Source organism: Colobus angolensis, unplaced genomic scaffold, assembly GCF_000951035.1.
Source record: "Colobus angolensis palliatus isolate OR3802 unplaced genomic scaffold, Cang.pa_1.0 Scaffold373, whole genome shotgun sequence".
Taxonomy (NCBI): Eukaryota; Metazoa; Chordata; class Mammalia; order Primates; family Cercopithecidae; genus Colobus; species Colobus angolensis.
Window position 1 is genome coordinate 354186 of NW_012117077.1, and position 18685 is coordinate 372870.

The following is an 18685-nucleotide window of genomic DNA, read 5'->3' on the forward strand; positions in this document are numbered from 1 at the left end:
GCTTGATGTGTTAAAAACCTTTTACTTGAAATTTATATTTGTGCATATTGACAGGGCTTTTTAAGGCATTGTTTGTGCTTAGGACTAATTTTTTAACCTTGAATTTCTTAAAAAGATTAAGGATTTCCTGAGAAAGCTTAGATCCACCAGTTTGAAGAAATAAATTTAAGGATTGGAAACGAGTTCACTGGCTAAGAAAAAAGTTCATTGCTATCATTATGATAAAACCTTAAAAGCTTCTTATTAAAGGAGGTAGATTTTTCTTCCTTAATGAGATGATTGAATGGAACATAATTTGATGATCAGTGATTACTCTCAATGAGAAAAAAAAAGCATATAAATGGCACAGCTACATTTTTTAAAGTCTTTGTTCTGCAATTTCGATATCAGAAATCTTGAGTGGGCTTCAATCAACAAAGTAACACCCATATAGCTTATTGGTCTATAAGTTACAAATTCACATTCAAACTGATGGTTTCTCACATATCTTCATAAAGAGATGTTAAAGGACTGGAAGATTTAATATCATAATTCAGAATGTTACTGGGCATTGATATAAGATGGTAATAGAGACACTTTTATGGGAATACAGGGTCAAAAATTGCCTTGACAAGCATGCATAGTTTATATTGTGAAGAAACTTTTTATAATATCTCCAGTCCTATTAGAAATGCAAATTTACTTGCAAGAGTTTGGTTAACTAACAGGTATAAATAAATCCTCAAAGACCATGTATGAAAAGTGTATGTCAGGAAATGCTACATGGGTATAAAAATATCTAAGTACTATTAAGTTCCCAGTAAGATTTTAAAAAATTAATTTATGTGTCACGCTGCAGCCACATTTATATGGCCTGTGGTTGTACAAAATGAGTGGTACTACTGAGAATGTGTTATCTCCAACAAACTTGAGGGTCCTATATAGAGTTATGAGATTGTAAAATGAATTTATTTTGTTCATTGGACTCATGAGGTCTGTGTAAGCATCAGACATATCTTGGCAGAATTTGTAGTACTCCAGCTTGAACGTCCTTGTTAAATGTTTGGTGTCAGTAACATGCTAGGAATTGGATTTTGAAAATCAAATTGAAATGATACAAACATTCTTTAGAATCCCTATAAATCTCCAGGTTTGCAGCATTCAGTTGATAAAAGTGGATTGTCTTTAAATTTAGGAGAATGTATTCTGAGCAATATCTGTCCAAAATATAAAAGATGACTTATAAATGTGATTGGAAGTTTCCATTTGATACTGTATGATAGGAAAGTGTGTTTTTATTACTTCTGTGGTTTTTATTTGAATGTGTATTTTATGCTTATATACATAAAATTTATATCTGTGGTTTACTCTTGTAATTTGAATATAGTGAAATTCATACATTATAAATGTGAAATTCAATGAGTCAAAGACCTATAGCTATGTAATTCATAACCTTAGTAAGGTACAGAGCATGTTTATAACCTCAAAGTGTTGCTCTGATTTTTATTAAAATATTTAATTTTATCTGTTTGAGATTTTCATATAAATGCAACCATATAATATGTATAGCTGGACCTCTGTATCTGCAAATGCTGATTCAACTGCACTATGCCACTTTATATAAGGGACTTGAGCATCCATGGATTTTGATATCTGCAGGGGGCTTTAGAACCAATTCCCTGTGGATAGTGGGAGATGATTGTACTATATTGTGTCAGGCCGTTTTTCATTGAGCATAATATTCTCAGATTCTGTCATGTTGTTGCACGTGTAAGTTGTTCATTCTTTTGTATTTTACAGTATTAGTTCATTATAAGGATAAACCACATTTCATTTATCCATTATATGTTGATAAATATTTGACTTCTTTCTAGGTTTGGCTATTAAGAATAAAGCTGCTATAAACATTCATGTACAGATCTTTTGGTAGATTATTTTTGCATATTACTTGGGTAAATTTCTAGAAGGGCTAATTTCTGTATCACAAGACCAATGTGTATTTAATTCTATTAGAAACTTCCAAAGTGGCATAGGTTATTTTAAGTAGTTATGCCATTTTAAAATCCCACAAACAACTACAAGAACTTTGGTTCCTCCACACCATCACTAATATTTGAATTAGTCAATCCTTTTGTAGTCAATCAACGTGGGTGAGAGGTAATATATCTTTGTTTGTTTTGCAATTTTCTGATGACTAATAATATTGAGTACTTGATTTCATCTACATATTGGTTATTCATATGTCCTCTCAGTGAATTATGCATTTAAGCTTTTTAAAATTTTAATAGGCTTGTTTTATATTATTGGATTATATGGGACTTTCATATATTCTTGATACAAAGCTTTCATTGAATATAGAGTGAAGATAATTTATAGCAGTGACATCCTTATTCATTTTTTAAATTGTACTTTTTGATGAGCAGACATTTTTATTTGAGGAATGTTTGTTAATACTTTAAAAAATGTTTGGTATTGCTTTGCATGTGCTATTTAAGACACTGTTTATATCATGAGTGTGAGACATTTGCCTATTTATTCTAGTGGAAGACTTATAGATTCAGTTTTTAAATGTGGCCCTACTGGCTGGGCACGGTGGCTTACACCTGTAATCCCAGCACTTTGAGAGACCAAGGTGGGCGGATCACAAGGTCGGGAGTTCGAGAGCAGCCTGGCCAATATAGTGAAACCCTGTCTCTACTGAACATATAAAAATTAGCTGGGAGTAGCGCCACGTGCCTGTAGTCCCAGCTACCCGGGAGGCTGAAGCAGAAAAATAGCTTGAACCTGGGAGGTGGAAATTGCAGTGAGTTGAGATCATGCCATGGCATGAATTAAGGATCAAGGTTCACGCTTTTTCAGAAGTTTTTAATATGGACATCCATTTCTTCCATCAGCATATATAAAAAAGAATTTGAATTCTCAATATCATTGATTTGGATCATCTGATAGTAATATTGAATCTTTTTAATGTTTCATTGATCCATTTGCCTATTCTTATGCCCAACAGTACCGTTCTCATTATTGCAGTATCATGGTAATCATTAAAATCAGACAGTGTAATTCCATCAAATTTGGTTTTTTTAAAGATTGTTTGACAATAATAGATCCTTAAAATAAACTGTTAATTTCTAATAATCATTTGGAAAAAAATGTTTTAGATCTATAATTCAATTTAAGAAGAACTGATGTTTTAACATATTGAATCTTCCAACACATAAACACAATAAATCTTCATATTTGTTCAGTTCTTTTAAAAATGTACTTTTAGGAATATTCTGTAGTTTTCAGTATGAATGTGCTGCAAATATCTGATTAAATTTATTCATAAATATTTGACTTATTACTTTATAAAAGATATTTTTCAATATCATTTCTGTTCCTTATATTCTCATTATAATTTTTATATGTATGTTTGATCATGTGATCTTGCTAAACTCACCTATAAGTACTTTTAGTTGTTTTTTAGCTTTCTTTTTGATTTCTATAAAAACAATAATGCCTTCTGCAAACAGATGTATTTTTCTTTTTCAATTTTTATGCCTTTTTTCCCTCTTACAACATAGACAAGACCTCCAGTACAATGTTGATCAAAAGTGGTAAGATTCAATATCCATGCCTTGTGTTCAATTTTCAGGGAAGATGTTCAACATGTCACCATTGAGTGTAATATTAGTTGTAGGAAATTCAAATATACCCATTATCAGATTAAGTGTGTTTCTTTTTGCTCCTTGTGTGCCGAGAGATTTTATAATAAATGTGTATTACATTATTTAAATTACTTTCCTACATATAAATTATCATTTGATTTTAAACATTAATTTTATTAATATGGTAAATAAAATTGATATTTTAAAGTTACATAACTCTTGAATTCCTGGGCAAACTTCCACACATTGATGGATAAAATTGCCTTGTATTTGTTTTCCTTTATCTATATTTGAGGAATACTGGACTATATATTTATAAAATAGACTTTGTTTCCTAAAAAATGTTTAGGGTCCCAGACAAAGTGAGTGGAAGTTACAGAAATTTCTCACATACCTCCTGCCCTACCTCCCTCCAACTCTATCAAAATTCCAAACCAGAGTGGTACATTTGTTACATCAATAAACCTGCATTGTCAAACCATTATCACCAAAAGGCCTAGGGTTCACTCATGGTACAAATTCACGGTTTTGATAAAATACCTTTCTGCCTTTTCTTTTTGCATTCTGTTTTTGGAAATTCTTTAGATGAACTAAAACCTTCTTTTTTTCTTAAACAAAACAAAACAAAACATGTGCTTAGTACCTATGTGTGTTTCTTTTAAAATTTATTATCATATTTAATTCACCCTATTTCTCCTTCGTTTTTGCCATCTTCAGCCTATTGTGCATTGCATTACCCAATCCCTTTGGCCTTTAGGGGTACCAGAAATTACTTTGCACTGTGAAAAACTTGACCTTGGTATGTGTAATGGCTAAGAAAAAAATACTTTTAGAGGTCGCTGATGGCAGCTTCTTACAGTAAATGTTTACCACTAGAGGGGGCTACTTGTTTTCTTTTGTGCTTGGATAAGAAAAGTATGATTTTGTACACCTAAATGCTATATAAACACTCCCCCACTGAGGGATAAGATACCCATGTAGGATGGGCTGATCGCAGAATAGGCTAATTGGCATTGGGTTGCCCACTAGCCTCTGAGTAATGTATTTTTAGTAAAATACACTGTGAAAGCATTGTGTGGTTCAGTCCCTATGGTAGAATTACTATTGGCAAATTCATACAGTCTGCAGCAAACTCCATCCTTGCCTCTTTGGAGGAAAGAATTCAGCCAAGAGGCAGAAGTAGGTTTAAGGCAGAGTGAGCGACCAAGGCGAATTTTATAGCAGGAGTGAGAGTATATTAAAAAGTTTTAGAGCAGGAATGATAGAAAGGAAAGTACACTTGGAAGAGGGACAACAGGGTGACTTTGGAGATCCAAGGGCCTTGTTCAGCCCTGGATTTAGAGTTTTATACATTGGCATTGATCTAGGGTGTGCATTTCTCTCCTTTCAATTTTTTCATTGGGTTAGGTTGTCCATAGGCACAGTGGTCTGCCAGCACTTGTGAGGACTTATATACACAATATGTTTACTGAAATCTGCACATGCTCATTTGAGGCATTTTCTTCCTTACCAGTTGAGCATTTCCAGGGGAATTTCATATACTGGTTAAACTCTGCCATTTTGCCTCTTAGTGCACATGCTTAAGCCTTCTTGTCCAACTCCTAAGATCTTATTGGGAAGCTACTGATCACCAGCTCCAGGTTTTTTTATCTATCTATTGGGAGACTGTCTTTCCACGGCACTGGCTGTGACTAATTATCACTTTAGAGAGGCAGTTTAACAAGCACTTGACTATCACCTGATTCACCTGATGGTGGCCTGACATTCTTGGCAGCAGGGTGCTCTTCTGCTCTCCTGTCCTGCTATTGTCTGCTCAATTATCTACTGTAACATTTCCCTGACATTTCCCTGTACATTCCCAAAGAATTTACCCAATTCTTTGGGATAATAAATGAAGGCCCATCTTCTGTAATGGCTTCCTGCTGACAGGGAGGCTGTGGTCGTTGTTCTGTGGGTCTTGGCCTCTTGCTAGCTGTCAGGGCAGGGTAGCTCTGTAAGTTGATGAAAGTTTTATCCAGCCAGGTCTAAGGGTGACAGAAGCATGATTTCACTTCTGTTGTGTTCTATTGATGGGCATCTAGGGGTCCTCTGTAGAGGGTGACTCTTGAATGTTGGGAGGATAGTATCCCTCACTGAGGATCATCTGTAGCTTGATGGCCTGAAGACAAGAGGAGACAACCTGGGTTAGTAGATTTAGAAGACATGGACCAAAAAGGAGCAAAAGTAGGAGACTAACAAGTGATATTAAAAAGGGAGGAACCCAGAAGAACCATTTTTAGGTTCTTTCACAATTTAACTGGCCCTGACAGGTTTGTTCCCATAAATAGGAATCTCAATTTATAAGTTGCCTGATATCTTGTACTTTTTTTGATTGATTTACCCAAAGCAACATTTTTTATTTAAGGCTAAGGCTAAACAAATTCCTTCCTGCGCTGTTATTAACATACCTAGTCCTTAGCTGTTTTGGAAGACTATGGATACTAAAGAGTCTATCTGTTCTTGTATAGCTGTTAATGTTTTAGCCATAGCACCAATGTCAGCTATATCTTTTTAAAGTTGGCTATATAGGTCAAGGAGGCTTGTGTGACTGTGGCAATTCCAGTGCCTGTACCAGTTGTAATGTCAAGTCCCATGGGAAGGGGAATTAATTGGTCAGACCTGCTGACCCTGGGCAAGATGGAATGCCCATAGATTGGTACTAGAAGAGAGAGATTGTCAAGGGCTATGAAGGTGTCCTGGGATACATAGCTTATGGTACATAGCTTATGGTACACGTTCCAATCTAGTTAGTGGGGAGACATTAATGAAAAGATTGGCCACAAATATAGAAGGGAAGGCTTTTCCAGTTTTAAGACAAGTAGAGATATGAAAATGAAATAAGAGAGTGAGGACAGCTCCATAAAACTCCAAGGTTGCTGATATGACCAGGTAGTTGGTGGCTAGTTAGGCCTGCTAAGACTTGGATGCATGGAGTTTGGCTTTGGCTAGTTTCCTTTGTTCTATTCTCCCCCACACTCCTCACCAAAAAAAAGAGTATTTTGAGTTAGGTCAGTACAACTTAACTCTACTGTAGAGCTGAGGTCAGCAGTTTGCAGACATTGGGTATAAACAGCAGGCTGGACCAGAAAGTTTGAGTACTGCATGAGCTTTGGCATTCCTGGCAAAACTGGGTGAATTTATCTAGAAAACTTCCCTGAGAAAAAGTAATATTTAGAGGGTTGGGGAATCTTGGTTGATGGCAGAATTGGTTGTGAGGGTATGTTTGGTAAATCTGTTGGTTAGTGACTACAGTGAATGTAACATTACAAATGGTATTGGGAAGAGTATCTACATGTGTTCCATTTTCCCTCTTCTTTTTCCCATTTTTTTTTCTCTTGGTCATAACACATATAGGAGCTATCTTCATTAAGGCAATATTAATAAATATGGATCCAAAAATGGGAGGCTTCTTGAGGATATTAGGAAAATCTTGCATTATTTTTGTAAGAAGGCTATTTGCAGACCCAATCATTCATTTTGGATTAGGGTCCCATTGATAGGAAATATGTAACTCTGCCTCTATTCTTGCCCAATCTCTGGGTGAGGCTGGATGAGTTCTCCCTGGTATTTCAGTTGAAGAACTACAACATAGCCAGCAATTAGTGGAATAAGGGAATCCTGTGCTTTGGAGCAATTGCTGAGCTTTTTTCAATAATAGGAAATCAGGATGCTAGTGCACTGTTAGTAAAGGGATGAAAATGAGAACAAGCAGGTGTGGGCCCATGGTGATCTAAGGTGAGATAAACTGGCCACAAAGAAAGCTGCCACTGGAGCTCTCGGTGGTGTACAAGTTACACTTAGGGTGAAATAGTGATAACAATCAGAGCAATTGTGAACAAAATTCCTAATATTGGGATCACCTTATTGTGAGGTGAAAGAATGTTGGTGGGATTACTTATCTTTTTGCTTAAAAAGTAATTTCAGATCTTCCAGTGACTCACAAGTCTATTCTGGAGCTGAGGTTTCTGGTTCTGGCTCTGGTGTTTTGGGGAGTTTTCATGACTTCACTTGGGTGTGATGTATCTAGCTGGCAATCACTGGTACTTTAATGGCTGTGGTGGTAGATAATATAACAATGAGGGACCCCTTCCAAACTGGAGTTAGTTGGGAATTTGGGATTCCATCCTTCTAAGTTTTAATGATATCTGGTGAGCTTGGAGGATATAGAGGTGTGTATTTTTTCCCTTCCAGTTTTGGGTTTGTTTGTAATGCATATTTCCAGAGAGCCTGTTGGAAGCCTGCTAAAGAATAGGCATACCTGGGTGATTATGGCAATTTCTTCATCTAGTAAGAAGTTAAAATATAGGAATGTCCTATCATATGAGGCCTCAAAGGGGCTTAACTGCAAGGGAGTTTCAGGGGAACACAGATCTGAGGGAGGGTTAAGGATAAGAGGTACTGCCATGGCTGTGCAGTTTCCTGATAGAGTATATAGAGGATGCATTTGAAGGTTTGGTTGGTTTTTTCCACTTTTCCTGTAGATTGTGGCCTTCAGGCAGAGTGAAGTTACCACTTTATTCCCAGGGCACTACTAACCTGTTGAGTCACTTGGGAAAGGAAGGAAGGACCACCACTGCTCTGCAATAACCTGGGGAGCCTGAACTGGGAAATAAGTTCCTTTAGAAAACAAATTAGTTATTTTTTGTGCCTTGGTAGTCCTTGTGGGTCAGGCTTTTACTCATCCTAATGTAGGTATCTACACAGACCAAGAGGTACTTACACCTGCAGTGTGCAGGGATCTGAGTGAAATTCATCTGCCAGTCTACCGAGGGTATGCACTGCTCCTATGGACTGGACTTATTAATGGAGTGGGCTTCCCTCTCTGGGGATTATTTACAGTGCACAAGGTTCTTGACAAACAATTGAATAGTTTTCCTTAGTTCCTTCCCACTGAATACCCCTTTATAAATTTGCCCTAGACTTTTTCCAAAGTGGCAGAAGTCATGTAAAATCTTGATGACTTTCCATTGGGAGGCTTTAGGTAGATGGAGAAGTTCTCCCAACCTGTACCATCCATTGGTTTTCTTTTTGACACCCATGTTGTGTGGCCAATCTATTTTTCTCCTTAGTGTATCAAAGAGTGGGAAGTTCATTGGGGAGCGAAGGGAGTAAGGCCCCCATGAGGGTATCTTTTGAGATGGCTACCTCTTTAGCTTTTTGGTCTACTGAACTATTTCCCTGTGCAGTTTCATTAGAGCTTTTCTGGTGTCCTTTGTAGTGTACTACTGCCATCTCCTGAGGCAGATGAAGAGCCTCTAGTGACTCTAAGATTTGAGGCTTGTACTTAATAGAAGTATTCAGAGCTGTTAGGTATCCCTTTCCTCCTCAATAGCCTCGTGGGTGTGAAGCACCAGATAGGTGTATTTGGAACCTGTGTAGATTCTCTTTCTTTCCCTTAGTTTTAGGGCTCTGATCAACATGATACGTTTGGCTAGATGTGCTGAGGTTCCCGGGGAAAGAGCTTTAGCCTCTATGACTTGGTGAAGGCACAGTATAGTGTACCCTGTATGTCTAGTTCCATTTCTGACAAAGCTACTCCCATCTGAAAACCATATTTCATACAGGTTATTTATTGGTTGATATTTTAAGTCTTCATGACTGGCATAAACTTGGTTAAGTGTCTCTCAGCACAAATGTGTTGAGTTATTGTCTCCTTGTAGTAAGAAGTAAGGAGGCTGGGTTAAGGGTAGAATACTGCTCAACTGTTACCTGTGAGATTTCTAACAACAAGACTTGGCACTTTAGCAGTCTGTTGTCAGTGAGCCATCGTGACCCTTTTATGTCTAATAAGGTGCCTGTTTTGTAGGATCTCAGGAGCCAAATTGATTGTCCCGTGGTGAGTTTGAGGACCTCCTCGAGTAGAGGACTGCTGCAGCCACTACTCTGAAACAATGTGGCCAACCTTATACTACTATGTCTAGGTTCTTTGAAAAGTTACCAACAGGACATTGTATTGGACCGATGGTTTAAATTAGAACTCCGTGAGTTAAACTTTGTTTTTCAGTGACAAAAGCCTAAAATAGTTTGGCTAGTATGGGTGGCCCATGGGCTGGGACATGTGAGAGGGCAGTTTTTAGCTACCTAAAGGCTTACTCCTGATCCTTTTCCCAGAGAAGTAGTTCCTATTAAACCTTACTTTTAGATCCTGATTAAAGGACTTGACAATACCACCACATGCCAGGATTCAAAGCCTGCAAATCCTGTCATCCCCAGAAAGGCACAAAGTTGCTTTCAGACGATTGGGGTAGATATTCTAAGGATGACCTGTATTTATTCTGGGAGAGGTTACATACTCTGGGGGTCAAGATTATCCCCAGGCTTTGGACATCTTGTCTTAGAAGCTGTGCCTTGGCCTTGGACACCTTGTACCCTCTGTTTGTGAGGAAATTTAGTGTGTGGACTAGATGTTGTATTTCCAACTCTCTTGTGGGGCAGCAGATTAACAGGTCTTCTACATACGGTAGGAGATGTCCTCCCCACTCAAGCATTAAGTCCTGCAAAGCTCTAGGCAAGGCTTACCCAAACAGATGGGAACTATCTCCAAAACCTTGTGAAAGCACTGTCCAGGTGAGCTGTTTACTCTTTCCTTTTTTATTTTTCCACTAAAATGACATGAGTTTGGAAGAATAAGTCTAGGGGATAGAAAAGAAAGAGTCTTTGAGGTCTAAGACTGAAAACCACTAAGCATCTGGAGGTACTTCTACAACTATTTAAGGGTTGGGTTTATTGAGACTACTGCTTCATTTATAATTTGCAGATCCTGGACTAGCCTGTTTTCTCTCTTGCTCATTTTAACAAGATAGAAGTATTACAGGGTTAGTTACAGGATATTAATAATCCATATTTAGACCTTTTTCTATAAGGGGCTGAAGTCCCTCTTTGTCCTCTGTCTGAAAAGGACACTGACTTCCACAAGGATAACTAGAAGGATTCTTGAGCTGAATTACTACACACGTTGCCATTATGATCTTTTCTGGCATCCCTGAGGCCCCAACCTCTGGATTAATGGGAAGCTCCGTGGGTAGTACATCTTTGTGTGTGGTTTCATTGAGACATAAGATTGCATTTGAAAAGCGGGGTGTTGGCTGTGGAGGAAAGGTTAATGGAGCCCCTAGTCTGAACAAAATATCTCTACTTAAAAGGAACATAGGACATTCTGACATCACTAAAAACAAATGAGAAAAGACAGTTTTCCCCCACAAGCAGCACAGAGAACGAATAAACCTCCAGGTTATGGAAACCCCATTTAACCCCATCACCTGGCAGGATTTGGAGGATAATTGCCTGGGGAAACAGGTAAGCTTCTTGTCCTTCCTACCATATCCAAACAGTCCTTGGCTCCATTCCTTCAATAGTGATGCTCAATCCAGGAGCCAACTGGAGTGTAGAAAGGACCCGTTCAGCTCAAAGCCATGAGGGGTTGCGATTCTGTCCTGGGAGGCCTTCAGTCCTCAGGAAAGTCTCATTTCCAGTGGCAGAGCTTGCGACAGAGGGGACAAGCCATGCAGTTTATCCCACTGGAGAAGTTTGCCCTCCAGTGGCTGGCTTCCGGCTTTGATGGCAGTTACCTGGAAGGGTATTCTGAAGGCAATATGGAGGAGGCTGGCGGACATGTAGGGCAGCCATCAGTTGGAGCGGCTGCTTTTACTTTTGCCTCTCCCTTTCCTGAGAAAGTTCCCCTTCCTCCTGGTCCCAGTTTTAAAAGACAGAGAAAGCTATATTGAGGATGTCAGGCATATGGGTGTTGGGGCCAAGAACTTGTTTTGGGAGTTTCCTCTGAATATCTGGAGCTTCCTGAGTTAGACAATTGTTCTTTTGTACTAGTTGCTCTTCTGGTGGCTCTGGATCTAGGTTTATATGTTTCATTAAGGCTCTTTGTAGCCTCTCTAGGAAAGCAGTGAGGTTTTCAAGAGGTCTTGATCTATTAAGGACAACTTGTAATTCACAGGCTTTCTTCTGCTAGCTTTCATTCCCTCTATCAGACAGAGGAACATGCGGTTCTTTGTCCACATACCCCCATGGGTATTGTAATCTTAGCTGGCATCAACCTGGGAAACTGCAGTGATTCCCACAACGTAGCCACCAGGGTCAGCCATTTGCATCGTGTTTGCAAATTGCTGGGCTGCCTCATAATGGAGTCACATTCTGCCTCTAGACAGAGGTTGCCCTAGTATGACTAATAGGTCCCTGCAGGTGAGTTCAAATGTTAATTCCAGTTTATGGAACCCTTTGATGTGTTTCTCAGAGTGCTCCATAAACATTCCTTGATCCATTTTAATTTGGCTCAGGTTCTGCATAGTGAATGGAGTCTGAACTCTAGTGGGTCCACTGGGGCCACAACCCTCCTGAAGTGAGCATAACTTAAGGGGGTGGTATCCAGAGGATGGCCTTGGATAGGGAGGGGAAGCCTCCAGGACTGGGAGACTAGGATATAATGCAGTAGAACGGTCAGTGGGACTTGAGTTAAGCTTTACCCTTAGGTTTTATGGGGCTTGAACCCTGTGCAAACCCAATAAGGGGTCTCCCAAAACAGTTTTAGGGGGCTGTCTGAATACGACTGCTACCATCACTGGATTTATTTTACAAGCCTGATAAAGGTCAGGACAGTTTCCTAGGGTCATGAAGGCCTGTATATAAGGAATATCTGTCTATTTTCCATGGTGGTGGCAAAACAAATCTAACTGATGAATTGTATTAAAATTTGTCTGTTTTCCAGCTATGATTCCAGATCCCAGAGCTTGTATTCAACCCAGGCTTTGTTACAGAAAAATATTAGCCTTTCTCTCTTTAAGTCTTAGTGGTCAAACTTTTCTCAGTTCTTTAGGATGCAACCAAGGGGCATGTCCTGTAGTACAGAGACATGATCACCCATCTGTGAAGAGAGAACAGAGGAGAAAAAAGAAAAAGAAATCACTCCCTCTTATTCTTCTATTATCTTTTCCTGAACAGGGTGTCCCTCATTCATCCTGGGGGTTCCAGAATGAACTGGTCTCACTGGATACCCTTAAACGTGGTCCCCTCTTGTCTTATGGAGTTTCAATTACCCACTTGAGAACAGAGAACATACCAGTGTGAACACGGGGCCCCCTATTCATCCTTGGGGTTCTGAAATGAACTGGTCTTATGGGGTACACATAACTTTGCCTTCATCGCTGTTCTATGGTAATCTGTTCTGTGCCCGGAGCCTGGGATCAGCATTCATCTATGTCCTATGGGTACTTTGGTCTTTTGCGCCTGTGTCCTCGGGTCATCCTATATTACTTGTCTGTATGACCTTATAGTGACTCTCATTTGGAGCATTCTAGCAACAAAATGATGATCTCTTTTCTCATATTCCCATTTCTCACATTCTTTAAGTAGATGAGAATCATGTTTTTCAGCTAACTGCTGCAAGGGGACTGGACTTCCCTCCCTTCAAATATAACCTTGAAGGTTCTGATGCATATTGAGAAGGGCATGGAAATAGTTAAAGGAATGGAGGAAAATTTATATTCGGGGTTCCTTTGCCTCCTGGGATAACATGCAGAACAAATGCTTAAATGGACAGGACAATCCCTCTGCTGAAGAAAGAAGCAGGAGAAAACAAGAGGGAGACTCATGTAAAGCCTTTATATGTTCACAAAAACAGTAGCCTTTGGATTGGAGACTGCAACTTTTATTTGCCTTCTTGATGTAAAGGAAGAACCTCTGAAGGAGTTGGGGCTTGAGATAAGGGCTCACAAATTGCAATAAAAGCATTTTATTTTCCTCTCACAGCAAGTTGGTGGGGTCCTTAAAAGGGCCACAGAGTGAGATCCTATGCAGGTGGACGAACCACTTCACAAGAAACTGAAAATCTTAGCCTTGGAGCACAATAGGGACAAACAACATACAGAAAGCCATTAGAAGCTGGTAGAGCTGGGGTTCTGATTAGTCCCTTTCCAGGCAAGGAGTCAACAGACAGAGGAAGGGTTGGAGGTTATCTGATCTGGAAAACAAAGGATAAATCTCAGGGGATATGTGCAATGAAGCTTGTCTCTTGGCTGTCAGGCAGACACAGCAAGAGCTATGGGTGCACAAATAAAAGGAAGTTGTACAGCATGCAAAGTGAAAGCAGAGAAAAGGCAGACTTTTCCCCAAGGTAGACAGTCCAGCAGGTGTACAAGGCCATTTCAGGATATAGACAGAGAAAACAGGAAAGGAGGTGATGTGCATTTTTTTTTTGGGAAACAGCTAATTATAGTTCAAGAAGCAGAGGAAATCCCAAACGTCACATAGTCTTAGGCTTTAGCCCTACCACTCCCATAAGCCTCCTGTCCGTGAGGGCCATTAGTGTCTCAGGTCTACTCAGTGCAGACTCCAAGTTCCTTCCCATCCCCATGAGCCACCCGTCAGGGTGAGCTGAGAGATCAGCCAGGGGAAGCAGAGCCACTGTCACTGAGAGAAATCATTCTAGGGGTGGGGAGGCGGTGGTTAGTAAACAGGAGAGGAAACAGAGAGAAGAAAACTGCATATGAGGGTTGAATGCCTCCAGTCCAAGAAGGCGAGGCATAAAGGTGTCCTACCACTAGGGAACATAGTCTAGTCATATGACAACAAAGTACATTACCAACAACAAACCCATCCAGGTATGTAGCAAATTTGATCTTTGCCCCTTTGGAGGAAAGAATTTAGGGGTAGAAGTAGGTTTAAGGTAGAGGGAGAGATGGAGGTAAGTTTTAGAGCACGAGTTAAGAGTTTATTAAAAGGTTTTAGAGCAGGAATTAAAGGAAGCAACGTACACTTGGAAGAGGGCCAGGAGGGTGACGAGAGATCCAAGTGCCCTGCTTAACCCTGGACTTAGAGTTTTTTACCTTAGCATGGATCTGGAGTTTGCATTTTTCCTCCCTTGATTGTTCCTTTGGAGTAGGCTGTCTGCATGCACAGTGGCCTGCCAGCACTTGCAAGAGGCTGCATGCGCAATATGTTGAGGCAAGAGAATAGCTTGAACCCGGGAGGCAGAGGTTGCAGTGAGCTGAGATGGAGAAAACAAGGAAGATGACCCCCTTTGGAGCACTCTGTAGGTTTTATGGCACCTATACTTGCCAGAGTAAAATTGAAGTAAGATAGTCTTTGTGCAATTTACATTAAGGAAGAAGAGCCCTAAGGTCAACCTACAAACTATAGACTTCTTATGTCCACTTTTTCTCTATTTTCTTTTCTGCCTGCTTTAAATCTGCTGTTGTTTTTCTACTGACATAAAAACCACTGTTTGGATCTAACAGGTTTTTCTTCATTTGTTTGTTTGTTTTGGCAAGCCAGTGAATTTGTATTTATCTCATGCTAAAGTACTGAAATAAAAGCTATAGAATCTTTGTGAATGTGTGTGTGTGTGTGTGTGTGTGTGTGTATTTAGAGGCCTAGACTTCTGTAATTTTCTGTTCAATTGGCAATTAAATCTATTTTAATTTCCCATTAACTAACCAGACTTTCTCTTCATACCTTATGATGTGAATTTTGCTCTCTGATTTTCACCTGAGTTATTTTCTTTAATATGCAGATACAGGACTATTTAGCTGACAACTGCCAGGGTAAGAAAACAGGTTATCAAGAGTTTGCAAGTCTAAAATAGGAAAAATAAGGAGGTCTTAAGAATTTATAAGATGTACTTCTATCAGCAAACCTAATACATCTCTGTATTTGTGTGTTGCGTACACAATGTTTCACTACTGAAAATATATAAAAGAGCTCTAAATAATTGGCCTGAGAAAATAAAAGTATTCAAATAAAATACTTTATCGGGAAAGAAGAAAAGACTACTCAAGTGTTTTTTTTGAGTTTATGTAACTTCAGTAAAATCTTTAAGAACTAAGTTTAAAATTATTGATAAAGTAATGTTAGAAATGTCTTAAGAATTACTAGCATACATTTTTGCTTGCATTTATTAATCAATCAATTTCATACTTATCCCTTCCAAGTATTATAAGGTATCAAAACTTGGCACAGGGGTTACAAAACTATAAACCCAGCCTAAAACAATAATATTTGCTTGTGTAACTTTTAATAAATAAGACATTGATATTAGTTTAATATAAATGGCTACATCTTGAATTAGTAAAATTACTGTACCTTCTAATTTTGCGGCTTTAGGCAGTCTAGTCTACAGGCAGTAAGGAGGTTTGTTTTGAGAAAGGACTGTTATCATCTTTGTTTCAAAGCTAAACTGTAAGTTTCTCCAAAAGTCCAGGAATGAACAAGGACATCTTGGAGACGAGAAGCAAGATACAATCAGTTAGATCACATCTTTTTCACTTTCTCAGTTATAATTTTACAATGGTGGTTTCATAACTTTAAATCATGACTCTCACAATTTTCATAAAAAATCTCAGTAAATAATTAAAACAAAATAATTAGGTAAATGTAATGGGATAAATACTTACAGACAAACTTGTCATAATTTAGAATGTAAAGTTCTATTAAATTAAATAATAGATATTTCATTATTTGCATATTTTCCAATAAAAATATATTGTAGGAAAACTTGCTAAAAAAAGTTGTGTCCTTTCTAAAAAAGGTGAACAAGTTTTGTCTAATTCAAAATGTATTTAAAAGTTGTGTATAAAACAAAGTAAAGGAACCAGGAAATAAGAAAAATGTAGAGAAATTTATAAAAAATAAAGAGTTTCTTGTGGTAAGAAAGCTTAAAGAGAAATAATTTTATATGAGAAAGAATTTTTATGGTATATTTAGTCCTAAAATAAAACGACTGGTTATTTCAGAAAGACAGATGTTCAGGACAAACCAGAAAGTCGAACCATGTCATGAATGGTATCTGTAAGTCACAATAAGAGGATTTATTTAAAAACTTTTATATGATCAAGTTGTTTATAATTAAAGGTAAATTATAACGCTTTTTCTAGAGATTGGACTTGATGGAAAAAAAGCCTCTATATACACTAAATTATCAGCTAGAACAATAAAATTTTCTTAAGGGGTTTATTTACTCTTAATAAATTATAAGAGATTTTAACTTTTTCTAATGCAAAATTCAACTTTTATTTCATCTTGCTGTTTTTTGGCTTTCTCTCCCCTTTCAAAATGTAAGTTTTCTTAAAGGTCGAAAGGAAATGTTTTCTTCCAACATAATATTCTGTGTAATGCAGAAAGTGTTTTCTCTTGCCTCTTGTTAACTGGCCTAACAGGCTTTATGTTTCGTCAAAATAATTCCTATATCATTGTTATTAATTTTGGTTTGCTTAGGAAAAAAGCTGAGATTTAATTTTCCTTTAAATTAAAGATACTACATCTGTGTATTTTCCTGCATATGCTTTTAAGGTCCTTGTGACATTGAGTTACAGGGCTTTTGACTCCTGGGTATAAACAGAACACTGAGTCTGACTAAATCTTTTTTTTTTTTTTTTGAGACGGAGTGTCGCTCTGTCGCCCGGACTGGAGTGCAGTGGCCAGATCTCAGCTCACTGCAAGCTCCGCCTCCCGGGTTTATGCCATTCTCCTGCCTCAGCCTCCCGAGTAGCTGGGACTACAGGCGCCCGCCACCTCGCCCAGCTAGTTTTTGTATTTTTAGTAGAGACGGGGTTTCACCGTGTTAGCCAGGATGGTCTCGATCTCCTGACCTCGTGATCCGCCCGTCTCGGCCTCCCAAAGTGCTGGGATTACAGGCTTGAGCCACCGCGCCCGGCCGAGTCTGACTAAATCTTAAACACTGACAAAGCCTCATCTGCCGGCCTCATAGAAGGAGCCTATCAAAATAAACTGCATTCCTGAGACACAGGGTCAAAAAACTAAAGCTTTTCAACTCCTCAAGGCCCAGGGACTATCATGGAACAGGTGGGCACATGAGATTGTAAGGGTCGATTTTGAAAGATAAAATAAATTCAGTTTCTCTATAAATTAATCATTAATGTCAAAGGCACACTGATGCAAGACCAGCATATGGGCCTCTGTGTCAGATTAACAAGGTTTTCTTAAAGCATTAACCAACTCCTTAATAAAGTTTATAAAGATTATAAAAGGCTTATGAAGGTTATATCTTTTGGTCAAAATTAAAATTTTATAGATTGTTTATAAAATTTTGAAAAACAAATTTAATGGGCTTTATGCTGTTTTTATTAGGGAATACTGTTTGGAAAATTAAGTCTCCTCTCCCAAAGAATGAAAGTTTTTGCCTTCTATTTTAAATCCTTGAGTTAGCATTTTATTTAAATGAATGACTTATTTTACCATAATGTATTTTGTAATATCAAGTGTTTTAAACCTTTGATATTAGACTAACTTTTCTGAAATCAAATTATAAATTATGTCCTTTTCTGATCTAATTAATCCTTTAAGATTTACTTTCCCTAAAGTCCAAAAATGAAATAGTTTGTCTTATTTGGTATAAAAATTATACAGAAAGCATTGTCAAATATGAAATGATGTTTGGTTTTCTTTGGGCTGTATTTGTATATGTTATTGGTATGTGTTCCAAAATTATGGAAAACTCCTGTAATTCTGATATAACTTAGGGTATATTATTAGTAATTATCATAATTGTTATGTTAAAATTGTTGTGTACCATAGAGGTAACAAATTTCCTTGTCTATTGTGTCTTTGACTATGGATGCCCTGAAACTTTTTGTCATCCACAGACAATTATTGTCTTTTTTTGGTCCTCTTTGTAAGTGGTTTTATAATAAGATATAAAACTCTAACAGGTGCTCTTGAATGCAGGTTTCTGATAACTTTGGAGATAGTGACATCAGAATAGAGGAAAAACTTTTAGGACTCATGGAGAGCTAAAATATTCATGAGTATCAAGCAGAACAGGAATTAACTATATGGACTGAACTAATTTTTTTTACTTTTTGCTTAAAATGTTTCTGATTCTTTGTTTTTCAGAGTCTCAAAACTTTTCTTTTGAGTTATTGATAGCTTTTAACAATTTATTCTACTCCTATGAACAAAATTTGGGTCATATTTGTTTCTCTCTACCTGATTTCTGAAGAATTTGGAAACTATTTGTGAGTATTCTTAACTTATGGCAATACAGTTATTTGCATAAG